Source organism: Cyprinus carpio, chromosome B15 (genome assembly GCF_018340385.1).
Source record: "Cyprinus carpio isolate SPL01 chromosome B15, ASM1834038v1, whole genome shotgun sequence".
NCBI lineage: Eukaryota > Metazoa > Chordata > Actinopteri > Cypriniformes > Cyprinidae > Cyprinus > Cyprinus carpio.
In genome coordinates, this window is record NC_056611.1 from 23,472,413 (window position 1) to 23,487,302 (window position 14,890).

General features: G+C 34.9%; 1 pseudogene; it reads right to left on the reverse strand.

Annotated features, from left to right (window-relative positions):
- Nucleotides 1–14,890, reverse strand: part of LOC109054423 — a 92,894-nt pseudogene that overhangs the window by 54,354 nt on the left and 23,650 nt on the right.

The following is a 14,890-nucleotide window of genomic DNA, read 5'->3' on the forward strand; positions in this document are numbered from 1 at the left end:
ATATGTGGCACAATATATATATATATATATATTATTATTTTTTTTTTACTTTTTTTTTTACAGTTCATGACTCAGACACTGAACGTGGGCGGCAAAGAGAAGCCTGAACAAAACCCAGATCATGGCGACTCAGCAGTGACTCTCATCAGGAAAGAGATTCCAGCTGGCCGAGAGAGCAGCATGTCATGGTGTACCTGGACATTGCGTGTCATATCCAAAAGTTCAGAAATAAAGCATACTTATTTTAAAATAGTCATCTTTCCTTTGAATCTATCCATGTTTCCATCTATATATCTATCCATCTCTCCATCCATCCATCCATCCATCCAACCAACATCAGACTGGTTTGTTTACCTATTTAGAAGTTTGGATCTTTTCTGCGTTGTAACTTAAACTCAGACAATGAAAAACATGTTGATACAGAAGCTTTTCTTATTAGATGGCAGGAATTAATATTGTTCTGTATCATTATTACTGCTGCATGATGTCTCAATAATTGTCAGAATAATAAAGTAAATTAGGAACATATGGAGAGTTTCTGATTTAAGAAACTAATTTGCTGCTTAAAGCATATTTGTCAACAGTGTGCCCATTCAACAACAACAACAACAACAACAAAAAATAATAAAAAAGAATAATAATAATTTACAGGTTTTTTTTTCAACTGCTTACACACATTTTCAGAACTTTGCCTCTTTTTTTCAAAACTTCACACAAAAATCCCAGAATTGCACACACAAAATGCAAAATGCCTCACATCTCTTTCAAAATGAAGCACTGCATTCAAAATATCACAAACACATCTCAAAAGCAAACATTTGCAAACACCTTTGCAATAATATAGATGTGTTACATAAAAAATTGTGTGTTGTGTTTTGCAAAAACTGTTTTATGAAATTGAAAAGGCAGAGAATTAGTGTATGGTTTTACAGATTTGGTGTGTGACCTAATCAAAAAAAAAAAAAATTTCCTCAAATTAAATGTAGAAATATTTTTTAATAAACCACCTAACACCACTTTACAGAATAAACTTGGCACAAACATGTTAACAGTTAATTAAAATATTTTATAACTGTGGTTTTCATTTGCTCAAAACTTTCGAAAATAATGTTCATAATGGTAAATACAATCGCAGGAAACAAGGGCAACAACACATGCCTGACATTCATTTAAAGGTTTGACAATGGAAACCGACTTGCACCTCAGTCAAAAAATAAATAAAACACTTAACTACGAAAAAGTTTAAAATAAGAAAGTGTCACACTGTGATATAAGGATCCAATTACAAGAAACGAAGCTCCAACACTGAGACAAAAACTCACAATTGTGAGATATAAAGTGGTATTTTTCAACTCTGAGATGGAAACAGGTTTCTATAATTAACTGTTTGAAACTATTCAGAGTTAAGCTTTGGAACCAGATCTGATTTGTGAAATGCTAACAATGGTTTGCTAGATCGGCTAGTCGGGATCAAAGGAGAAAAAGGACATGGCCGCATCATTGTTCAAGATTATAAGGTGCCACTTGAAATGACAGCCTTGGTTATCTTCTGTCTGTGTGTGACAAAGAAGAAAAACACACACAGAAGTGTTGAGAAAGCTTCATGGCAGAGCCTGTGGAGATAGCTATTGATGCTGTGGCCATGCGCTTAGCTTCTAGCAAGCCAAGGGTGATTCATCTTGAATTAGGCTATTATAAAACATATCACATGGACAGAGAGAATCCAATTAAGACCCTGCCTCATCTTTTAGTCTCTCGCTCTGTATTTCTCCCTTTTCCCCTCCTGCCTCACCACTCCCCTCTGTAAAGACATTATGCCATTTGGATTGGATTTACTGAGGTAGATTAGAAGCAGACACAGCAAAAATCCAGCCCTGAACGGTTGCAGTGGTGAGGTAATGGATGGGAAAATACTGCTGCCTTCAGCACTCGCATTTGCAAACGTCCATTTCAAAACATCACACAAACAAAAATTAGCCTTTAATATTTTACTTACATATGGCAACACTAAACAATAAGTAAAAGGGATTGAGATGTCATACATTTTTCAAGGCTCAATAACAACACTGTAATCAAACAATTCAATTATATGCCTATTAATTACCTTTATCTAATCTTGCTTAGAAAGGCCCCTTAATGAAGGCATTTCAAAGACATCAGCCTATAGTGTTATTGTAGTAAACGTGTTAAACAACAAATAGATATTACAAAAAGTGTTTTTTGAATAGTCAATATATTGTTTGTTTTATCTCTATAAAACTTGCAGTGACTTGAATCACTGAGATGATAATAAAAATGCATATTAGGGAATTTAAGTTTTATTTTTTTTTATTTTATATAGAATAATTTTCTGTATTAGCTGCATTATCACACAACTGAGTAAAATTTTACAGCATTTTTAAATAATTATAGACAAAAGTATTTTTCAATAAATATTTTAGCAGGTATCTTCTTTTTTCACATTTATTTGTATATTTGTATATATATTTGTGTATATATATATTTTTTTTTTGCAAACATATCTTAAAATACATATTTATATTTATTTATAAATGTTTATATTTACAAATGTATAACATTTCTAAAAATATTTGTATAAAATCACATTTTAATTATTTTTTTTTTAACTTTATTATATAAAAATAATTATTTAAAAAAATGTGATTTTATAAAGGTATTTTTAGGAATATTATACATTATACTTTATATTACATATTATACATTATGCTTTCATTATAATATAATAAATAATTAATAATATTAATGATATAATAATATTGTTAATATAATAATTTTAAATAATATATATTACTAAATTATACTAAACATAAATATTACTAATAATTATTTTAATGGAATTTTATTAGTTGTATTTAATTTTATTATTATATTATATTATTTTATTATTAAACAATTATAATGAATTCTATAAAATACATTGTGATCTACTGTTATTTTTTAAATAATTAAATCACACTAAATGAATGTGTTAAATTGATAGTCCTATTAAGCACACAAACACAATACGAACCCATCTGTTGATTATGATAAATGAGTGACAGAGGCCTGCTGCTGTTGATGCAGAAGCGTGTGTGTGTTTGTGTAAGTGTGTGAAACTGAGATTCTGTTACACCAATAACTATCTTCACTGTCTTGTCCTTTCTCTTTTTCATCGCTGTCAATAAAACCTGCTGCCTTCTCAGGCAAAAGAAGGGCAGTCACCACAGCAACCGCCCTCCATTACAAATACAAATACACACACACACACACACACACACACACACACACACACACACACACACACACACACACACACACACACAAATACACACACACACACACACACACACACACCTCTGGGACAGAAGAAGTGAATGCTTGATGACTGGTGAAGAAAAGGGACTTTCAAGACCCCCTGCCTTATACATATGGGCCATCTCCCACCACAGGAGGCACAAGAGATGGAAGGAAAGCAAAAGACAGAGACTCTGAAAGGGACTGAGTGATACATAGATAGATTGGACAGAAAAGAGAGAGAAAGTGTGAAACGGAGGATTACATATGTATAAGAGAGTGTGACTGAGAGAAGCCTAGAAAGTGAAGGAATGATACATTGATGTGACGTGGACCAGTGCTCATGCTCAGTAACATTCATCTGCCATGCAACGCTGCAGATTAATCTTAAAAGGTACGTTACACAAGCAATAAACTACAAATAAATATATACATATATGCCTAAACTAAGAAAAGTGATGGAATATCAAACCTTGAAGGTACGTTTAAAGGGATAATTCACCCAAAAATGAAAATTCTGTCATTGCTGTATTTTTTCCATCCTCGTTTTTTCTAGGTAAAACAAAATGTGATTTTCTCCATGCATCTTTTTTTTTTTTTTTTTTTATGCAGCGTCAGTTCATAGTGACTGATCATGTTTGTAAAGCCCATAAATGACTAAATAACATAAAAAAAGCAGGCCAATATGATTTATGCATTATATTTAAACACTTGCGAAGCCAGACAATAGCTTTGTAGAATTCAGGTTGTTAATCATTTTTAATAATCTTCTATTATTCACCAAAGCTTTGAAATGTAATTTTTGTTCATGTTCAGGTTCCAAAATGGCATGAAAAATTAGTGTTCCTGAAATAAAAAACATATTCTTCTGGAACAACTTGAGAGTAAAATAAAATAATCAAAAATTGGGGTCAACTGTTTCATCATTCTATGGAGCATAGTCTGGGTGTTGTTTTTTTCTCCTCCCTTCCCTAATGTTATGCTGTATTTCTTCTTCCCCTGTACTGCATTTCGTTGCCTTGTACCCACACGTGCAATGACAATAAAGTTGAATCTAATCTAATCTAATCTAATTCAGATGGTAGGAAAAACAAATTAGTGAATTATTAGTAAATATTATATTATTAATTGAGAGACATGATTACATTTTTATTGCAATTGTAAATATACAATTTATTTTATAAGATTATATATATACACACAAACATATATATACTGTATATATAAAAAAAAAAAAATATATATATATATATATATATATACATACATATACATATAAACATACACATACGCAATTATTAAACAATTTTTAGAAAATATATTGTGAATTTACACACACACATATACACACACACACAAACACACACACACACACACACACACACACACACACACACACAAAGAGAACTCAATCAATCACTCTTTTCAGTTAGTCCTTTTTTTAAATCAGTTCAAATCAACTGAACAATTCATTTGGGAATCAGTCTGTCAGGTCCAAGTGATTCTAGATTCATCAACTCACTCACACAATGATCCGATCGGAACTGATCTCAAGTTAGCAACTCACTGACTCCGTCTGCCTCTCATGTCTGAATCAAAACGAGTCAAGAACAGTCGAGTAATAACATCCTCACAGCTCGAGTGCTTACGAAATTGACATGTTGAAACGGCTCCAAATATCCTCAAATTGAACTCTGATTGGAAAGCACACCAGCACAGAACTGAACCAATAACTACCAGCATCTTTCACCAAAATCAATTTGACACAAAGTCAAACTCTTTCCCCCTGATGTCTTATGAATTTCCTTCAGCTATTCTCAAAGGGTGATTCGCCATCAAAGTTTCACACAGTACAAAGAGAATCACAGCCAAGTCACAAACCAATATATTGCACTGACTTCGAAACTATGGGAAGAAATCCTGCACTTGGTCAAAAGTGTAACTTTTTTAGCTCTTTCCAAATCTTCATTTCCCTCTTCAAAACCATAGCAGCACTTGACTACCTTTATAGAGGTTTCTACAGCAAAGGACAAGGCGGACCCCATCTAGACATGTTATATTTCACTGTGGAGTTTAATTAAATTGAACTAATTTAAAAATAAAAGTTATCACCCACGAGCAGGAGAATCTCTCTTCAGCTCACGTTGCTCGCGCAGGTATGTCTCAGATGTTGCCCGCTCTAAGTGCCCTATCCGCTGTGGCCAAGCACGCTAACTAATTGGCCACATCACTAATGCCTGCTATCACCGCTGTCATACACCTGTGACCAATGGGACTTTATCTGAAGTGCAGCACAAGGGATTCTCCACCACACTGCAGAGAAACTCTATGGCTCATTAGTACCCTGAATGTGGCTATGGTGACAGGTTTAGGTTTGCCACCGCATGTCACCTTTTCAGTGCGTGCGCAGCCATTAGCGGCCTTGGTTGAGCGATCTGTCATGGCTAAAGTTGTCCCACGTGCTGCTTTTCCCCATTTGCACCCCCCTCCTTGCTCGGCGGTAAAAGATGGGATTGCTTACTCTGCACATTGAGCCAGGCTGTACGGGACATGATGGCACGGCTGCTCACGGAGCGGCCCACTTGGCACTCGTAGGGGCCGTCGTCTTCCAAACTCACATTGAGAATTTGAAGATGGTACTGGCCTGTAGGAGAAAGCAGACAAAGCAGAAATTATGAAGAGGAAAGAAAAGAATATGAGAGAAATGTCATCTTACTGTTCTCTGGAACATGGAACTGTGTTTAATATATTTTAAAATGTAATTTATTTCTGTGATGCAAAGCTGAATTTTCAGCATCATTACTCCACAGTCTTCAGTGTCACATGATCCTTCAGAAATCATTCTAATATGCTGATTTGCTGCTCTAAAATGTATTATTATTATCAATATTGAAAACTGTTGCGCTGCTGCTTAAGCTTGTGTAGACCATGATACTTTTTTCAGGATTCTTTAATTAATAGAAAGTTCAAACTTTTTAACATTTATTTAAATTTTTGGTCACACTTAATTAAGGTATTGGGTAGGATAAGGGACATAGAATATGGTCATTTAGAATAAATCCTTTATAAGTACTAATAAACAGCCAATATGTTAATATTATGCATGCTAATAAGCAACTTGTTAATAGTGAGAACTGGTCCCTATAGAAAAAGGTTTTTTTAGTCTTTACTGTCACGTTTTGTCAATTCAATGCATCCATGCTGAATTAAAGTATTCATTTCTTTCCCGCAAAAAACCTTTGGACCCCAAACTTTTAAACTTTAGTTTATGTTTTTAAACTCAGAATTCTGGTGCCATAGACTAGAAATGCGTGTTGCTTGTTTTAACAAACTGAGTTTCCTTAACCCAGAATATTCTTTGAACGTATGCTTTTAAAAGTATATTTGAAGAGTTCCCACCATTAACACATATTTGAAGATGTTCAAATGCTTATTGAAATCAACTTTTAATTAGCCAGAAACAAATCAGAATAAAGAAATTACAATTTACAAATTGCGCCGGTGCAAAATTTGTAAGCAATCTCAAATTAATGGCCCCAATTAGCGACAAATGCTGCAGAGAGAAGAATGTGCTTCATTCTATTTGATGCAGGCCTTCAACATCGCTCCTTTGTGTGCAAGATTCTTGTTATTTAATTGCAGAATATCATGCCACCAAGGGGTTGTTTGTTCAACTACTATTCTGCCAGGATTAATGGCTGCTCGGGCAAAGTTTATGCATGCTGTTCGAGCTTTGAACATTTTTCTTTCCCCTTTTTTCCTTTTCTCCTCCCCTCTGAAGAAAACTAACGTGCAGAAAATAGTATCCTGATTTGACAACTTCCACGGCTGAAAAAAGGAGGTGTCAGCCAGGATGGCAGGATAATTAACACCAACCAGCAGCAATTTTCAGATCTACGTGATCATAGAAGGAAAGGAAACCACTTTCAAATCATTAATGATTTTCCACTCTCTTGAAATTGCACTCGGTACACGCTGCCGCGGTGTTGTGGTTCGGGATGTTTCCGAGCGCGTGTTTAAAGAAGTCCAATAATTATGCCTCTGACAACCAATATGAAACGCCAACGGGAACTCTGGCCTGTTCTCTCACTCATTTCCTTTGGCGAAGTATCAGTGTGTGCAAGTGCATATGGCTTGTCACGCCGCTTGCGAGAACTCGTGTGGATGTGCATCTGTGCATTAGTAGATTAAGATTGACAGTGTTAACATTAAAGATGCTTTCTGCATGTCTTTGTATGATATTGATTGTCCCTTACATGGCATTCTTTATCAGTCATGCTATCAATGCCTGACGGCACAAGCGGTAGCATTCAATAGCGTAAGCATTTTTTAAGCATTCGCACTTGCGTTTGGCACAAACTGCCTCTCTCTCACTATGCCGGATAGCAGCTTTTGTCCACCACAAAGAGGAGCAGATGCTTTAGCATTGTCTTTTCATTGTCTTTTTTATATACACAGTGCAGGTTGGCCAAGCATCATAGGTTATTCAGTGCCTCAGCCCACTACACAATAATCTCAATTTACTCTCAGTGGACATTAAAAATAGGAGTAATTCAGAGCTGATATTAACTTTATTTTTTAATTTATTTATATGGAAGGGAATTGGGGGCGGTACTAAAGTCCTCTCACTCAAAAAGAAAAGAAAAAAAGGCTAATTTCTTAAATCTGTCTCCGGTGCTTAAATTAGAAGCCTTTTGATAGCATCTCGCTAAGCTGTTTTTAAGAGAGCTGAGCGCATTTTGATGAGGAAGGCTGCATCTAAACTAGAAACTGAGACTGAGGCATCTATAGCTATTTGCAGATTATGAGCAAAACATTTTCTAATGATTCATGCTAATAATCTTTCACGCTGAAATAAAAAAGATGATTTTTTTCCCTGATTTATCATATCCCAAACACTCCAGTGCGTTTACCCAAGACAACAAAATATTAATGGCAATCTCACAAAATATGAACATTCTAGGTCACATTTTATCCCAAAACCAAAATGTGGTGTTGTAACATATAAAATAAATGTAAAAATAATAAATAATAATAATTATATATATATATATATATATATATATATATATATATATATATATATATATATATATATATATATATATATATATATATATATACGTATATATATATATATATATATATTACTAATAATAATATTCTAACTAACTAACTAACTATTTATATATTTATTTTTTTGTCCATTGAGGTTGTGAGTAAAACATTTTGCAATGATTAATGGAATATTGTAACTGAATGAATGTCTGAATGCTTTACTTTCTCAAATTCAGTCAAGTTTATGAAGTGTACTGTAGCATTTTCCACTCAATCTGTTTGGAGAAGAGTTTCACATTCTTGTGCTCTTTGGGGACAGTTGCCCACTCACGCACATCTAACAACATGTCAGCAAACATCTCAGCAACTTGTAGACGTTTGTTTTTAATCACCGCATGTCATTCTCTCCATCCCTCCAAGTTCTCACCTTTCTGCTGGTCTCCTGTCATGCTGTAGCGTGGGTAGCCAGGCAGCGATCTCTGTGGTCCCAGGAGCAGCCCATCTTTAACCCACTGCACGGCCTCTGATGCCCTCAGCACTTCACACTTCAGCAGAGCTGTGGCCCCCGCCCTGACCGTCACATTACGTGGCTCCGTCTTGAACGCCTGCTGCCCACACACACCTACAAAAAGAGAAAGACTACAGGAGAAAATGGGAAAGTTGATGCGAGTCAAGGTTAAGACGGCGATATCTTTCATTACCAACACAAGCTTCTGAAGCTGCTGGAGGCTGAGTGCAGACATATTTGCTGAGACTAACTAGCTAAAAGTATAAATGCTTCTTACTTTACAGCACCCTTTTTATTACACAGACAGTGGCCCAGGGTTTTCTTTTTAATGCAAAGGGAACAATGGCTATATTGCTTTTAGATGCCATTTTTTTATTCCAATGAACTAATCCTTTCTTTCATATGTATGGCTGGAAATTCTGATCATAAACATAAACTGTTTTGATCCTATTTGTTGTGATGAAAGGACTGATCCTTTTCAGTGTATCAGTTCATCTAATCTATTATTTTACTCATTCATAACACTGGAAAATTTGATTCAGTCTAGTGAATCTGTTGATTTAGACAAAACAAAAAAAAGACTCCATGAATCAAGTCCATACATGTTTTTAAATTCTTAAAGCTAAAACATGTAACAACACTATGTTTTTCATTTAAAGAATGAGCCAGTACATCATAAAACCATCTTCCAAACAAGGTTTTTGGCTAATTCTAAACCACAGAGGAGAGCCAATAATAATAATTTTCTATATTTTAGATTTGCCGGGATGAATTCCCTGGGAAACTGAATATTGTTAATCATGTTTACATTGTCGTGGCAAATAAAAATAATTAACAGTATTAAAGAATTCCATTACAACATCATATCCGTACATAAAAGAAACCAGGTCATGCTAATACTATATGCAGTGGAAGTTTGAAGTCGCAACAGGTGTGCAAGTAAAAAGGGAAAATGAAAGCACTCATAATAAAACATGAATCAACATAGTTTGCATATAAGCATTACATTTGTTTCGCAATGACTAAGTTAAAAAATATATATACAGGTGCTCAATAAAATCTCAATAAATTAGAATGTTGTGAAAAAGTTAATTTATTTCAGTAATTGAACTCAAATTGTGAAACTCGTGTATTAAATAAATTCAATGCACACAGATTGAATTAGTTTAAGTCTTTGGTTCTTTTAATTGTGATGATTTTGGCTCACATTTAACAAAAACCCACAAATTCACAATCTCAACAAATTAGAATATGGTGACATGCCAATCAGCTAATCAACTCAAAACACCTGCAAAGGTTCCCTGAGCCTTCAAAATGGTCTCTCAGTTTGGTTCACTAGGCTACACAATCATGGGGAAGACTGCTGATCTGACAGTTGTCCATAAGACAATCATTGACACCCTTCACAAACATTCATTGCCAAAGAAGTTGTATCCAAGCATGTTAACAGAAAGTTGAATGGAAGGAAAATGTGTGGAAGAAAAAGATGCACAACCAACCGAGAGAACCGCAGCCTTATGAGGACTGTCAAGCAAAATTGATTCAAGAATTTGAGTGAACTTCACAAGGAATGGACTGAGGCTGGGTCAAGGCATCAAGAGCCACCACACAGAGACGTGTCAAGGAATTTGCTGAACCACAGACAACGTCAGAGGCCTCTTACCTGGGCTAAGGAGAAGAAGAACTGGACTGTTGCCCAGTAGTCCAAAGTCCTCTTTTCAGATGAGAGCAAGTTTTGTAATTCATTTGGAAACCAAGGTCCTAGAGTCTGGAGGAAGGGTGGAGAAGCTCATAGCCCAAGTTGCTTGAAGTCCAGTGTTAAGTTTCCACAGTCTGTGATGATTTGGGGTGCAATGTCATCTGCTGGTGTTGGTCCATTGTGTTTTTTTGAAAACCAAAGTCACTGCACCCATTTACCAAGAAATTTTGAAGCACCTCATGCATTCTGCTGACCAGCTTTTTGAAGATGCTGATTTCATTTTCAAGCAGGATTTGCACCTGCCCACACTGCCAAAATCACCAAAAGTTGGTTAAATGGCCATGGTGTTGGTGTGCTTGACTGGCCATCAAGCTCACCAGACCTGAACCCATAGAGAATCTATGGGGTATTGTCAAGAGGAAAATGAGAAATAAGAGACCAAAAAATGCAGATGAGCTGAAGGCCACTGTCAAAGAAACCTGGGCTTCCATACCACCTCAGCAGTGCCACAAACTGATCACCTCCATGCCACGCCGAATTGAGGCAGTAATTAAAGCAAAAGGAGCCCCTACCAAGTATTGAGTACATGTACATTACATTTACATTTAGTCATTTAGCAGACGCTTTTATCCAAAGCGACTTACAAATGAGGACAATGGAAGCAATCAAAAACAACAAAAGAGCAATGATATACAAGTGCAATAACAAGTCTCAGTTAGCTTAAACGCAGTTCACGTAGCAAGGGCTTTTAAATAATATAATAAATAAAAAGAAAACAGATAGAATAGAAAAAGAATAGAGCAAGCTAGTGTTAGAGGTCTTTTTTTTTTGCTTTTGTTAATTGTATAATAAATGAAAAGAAAACAGATAGAATAGAAAAAGAATAGAACAAGCTAGTGTTAGAGGTCTTTTTTTTGCTTTTGTTAATTGTAGAAGAAATGAAAGGAAAACAGATAGAATACAAAAAGAAAGGGTGAAAACTTTTGGAATTTGAAGATCAAGGTAAATTGTACTTAATTTGTGTACTGGGAAACATACAAGTATCTTCTGTTGCTTACGAAGGGGAGAACTAAATGGAAAAAAAATTATATTTCAACAAAATAAGAAAAATTTGGCCATCTTCATTGTGTTCAAAAGTTTTCACCCCCAGATCTTAATGCATCTTGTTTCCTTCTGGAGCATCAGTGAATATTTGAACCTTTTTTAATAGTTGTGTTTGAGTGCCTCAATTGTCCTCAGTGTGAAAAGATGGATCTCAAAATCATACAGTCACTGCTGGAAAGGGTTCAAATATGCAAAGATGCTGGAAAACTGAAGAATCTTCAGGACCTAGTGGATTTTTCTGAAGAGCAGTTCTCAGTTTAACTGTTCAGAACAAACAAGGGACTCATGCACAACCATCACAAAACAGAAAGACAGTCATGGATCATCCAGGTAACCACACACAGTATTAAGAACCAAGGGTTCCCAGACTTTTGAATGGGGTTATTTAAAAAATTACATATATATTTTTTCTCTTGTACAAAAAATAAAAACATCTTATATACAAAATATCTTACTCAGGACAGAACTTAAAATACTAAAAAAAAATAACATGCATTTAGTATGATCTCTCTTATTTTTTGAAAATTATTCACATTTTCACAGATTCTGCAAGGGGTGCCCAAACTTTCGAGCCCCACTGTATTTGCCTAGAAGTAGCATTTTCAACCATTTTTGACAAGAAATATCAAGAAATCTTTGCGTTATCTCTGTCAAACATTTGTAACGTAATTTTAAAACAATTGATTTCAACAAGTCAAGTCACCATTATATAGCTCTTTACACAAAACAGATGCTTTCAAAGCAGCAGGGATAAACAGGAAAATAATAATTCAACTGATGCAAACTGATCAATTCTGCTGTAAATCAACAACAAGTCAAAACAACTACGACATATAAGCTACTTACTGTACCTAAGAAATATTTTTCAGATATCTTTCTTTTTTTCTTATTAGAAGATTTCTGGTGCTGATAATGACATTCGCATTGATCCATGAATCCATGAATCATGAAAACAGAGGTGCGTGCCCAAGCAGCAACCTTCCGTTGGCATTTTTAATGGAGCCGAAACACAAAATTACCCAAACAATCTTTCTCCGAGAGTAACTTGCAGTTTTGCGCTTCAACTGCTAGAGGTCAAAAGTTACATAGTGTAGATTAAATTACAAATTATTAACTTAATATTAATCTATTTTCAGTATATTTACCTGTATGATGATGTCACCATATCCAAGTCACCACAATTCCAGGAATTTAAAAGTATGCTTTCAAAACATGGTTGCATTACCAGAGCAATTCAAGTCTCAAAATTTCAGGGCCAGGAATAACTAGATTGAGTTTACAGCTCTCATTATCCGAGTGGGATCCAAATAAAGCTCAGACATTTCTCTTCTTTAATTATTCTCTGCCATTGTGCCGAAGGTCAACAACTGCGGTAAAGTTTTTTTTCCTCTGAATGTTTGAAATGGCAAAGATAATTAAATTTCCTTCAAGCTTCCATCTTTTAAAAACTTTGTGTGGCCTGGTGGTTATCACATGTGCTCTTGAGCTGTGGTGCTTATGCTGGCAACGCAAGTTCAATCCTGTCACACAATGTGGTTAACATTTTAACAGTTCATTCTCTCTAAAAATCTGATTTATTATAGTGATTCAGTTAATTCAGATAATCAAGTCTATGCATTTTTTTTATAGTGAACTATTTAGTTAAATATATATTAAATTACAATTAGGCATATTAGCTCTCATTTCACCTCATCTAGATAACAACTTTTGTATAATGTGACACATTTAACCTCTTTTTCCTTTTACAACTATTGTCAAAATTCATATTGAAAAGTCAAATGTGAGTAAAAAATAACATTAGCAAATAAACACAAAGGATTGCAAGAGGAGAGAGAATCAGCAGGCTTCTGCAACTGTTTAGTCATTTTGCTCAATAGTTCTGCATTAGATTATGCAGAACTGAGTAATTCCAGCATAATTTTGGGTAACATAAATTATGTTATGCTTTACATAAGATTGTCACATATGGAAGCCGAATTACCAGGCTTGCCATGACACTCTCCCTGTTGAAGGAAAATTTGCCTCCCACTATGATGTTGTACTTAAGCATTGCTGTGCTGTTTTTCATCTCTGTGTATGTTTTATTGACGACAGATTGGAGCCAATTCAGCTCTGCAAATGAGTCAATAAAGTAATTACAGAGAATTAAATCTCTCCTCAGTGAGAAGGAGAGCAGGGAAAATGAAGGTATGAAGGGATCTCAAATCCCCTTGCTGTTTTCTCAGCTGTCAATATACCTACGGCTAATATCCACCCAGAAGAATGATGACTGGGCTACAAAAAGACGCCTATTTCCACACCACTTGGGCTGTGGCATTATGATTTGTGTGACACCCATCTGCTGATCATTCTTTCGAATGGAGTCGGCTTGTACCTGTCATAAACATGATTTAACGGGACATAACACTGACGATGACTCTCCGACGACCCCGTTGTGTAATATCAGGAATGCAATTGTGGAAACTCTGTGTGGGAGATCCTACCTAATTAAAATAATGTGGCGTTCAGTAGTGGTTTGAGATTTAAAGGAACAGAGCTTTAATTTTTTTACCACTATCAGTAAACAACAACTGAACGGGATAGTTCATCCAACAATGAAAACTCTGTCATCATTTACTCACCTCATTAAAAACATGTATGGCTTTCTTTTGTCGTTAAACAAAAAAACAAAACAAAACATATTGAACGTAAAATGGAGTGCAAAAAATACTGGACCCCAATGACTTTTACTATATATTGAGATTTTTCACAATATTTCAATCATTTTCTCATGCAAAGCAATCATATGGTTTCATAAGACTCAGAATAAATACTTAAAAATGAAGATTTTAAAAGCAGGCATCTATGGTTCCAATTCCATGAAGAACTTTTACCACCCACGAAAAAAAAAGGAACCCAAAATAGTTCTTTCTATAGGAATTGCTGCAAAACTCCTTTTAGGAACCAGTGCAGTGTGCATGTTTTTTTTTTTTTTTTTTTTTTACCTTCCATTCGAGCTCTCCATTACACAAAAGGTTCTTTATAGTGAAAAAAAAATGGTTCTTTAGATTATTAAAATATTCCTTACAAAATTTAAGGTTTTTTATTGGCATTAATGGTTCCATGAAGAACCTTTAACATCCATAGAACCTTTCCATTCCACAAAAGGTTCCTTCTAGTTGAAAAAAAAAGGTTCTTTAGATTCTTAAAGTGTTCTTCAGACATGGGACAAAAAATGTTATTTTAAG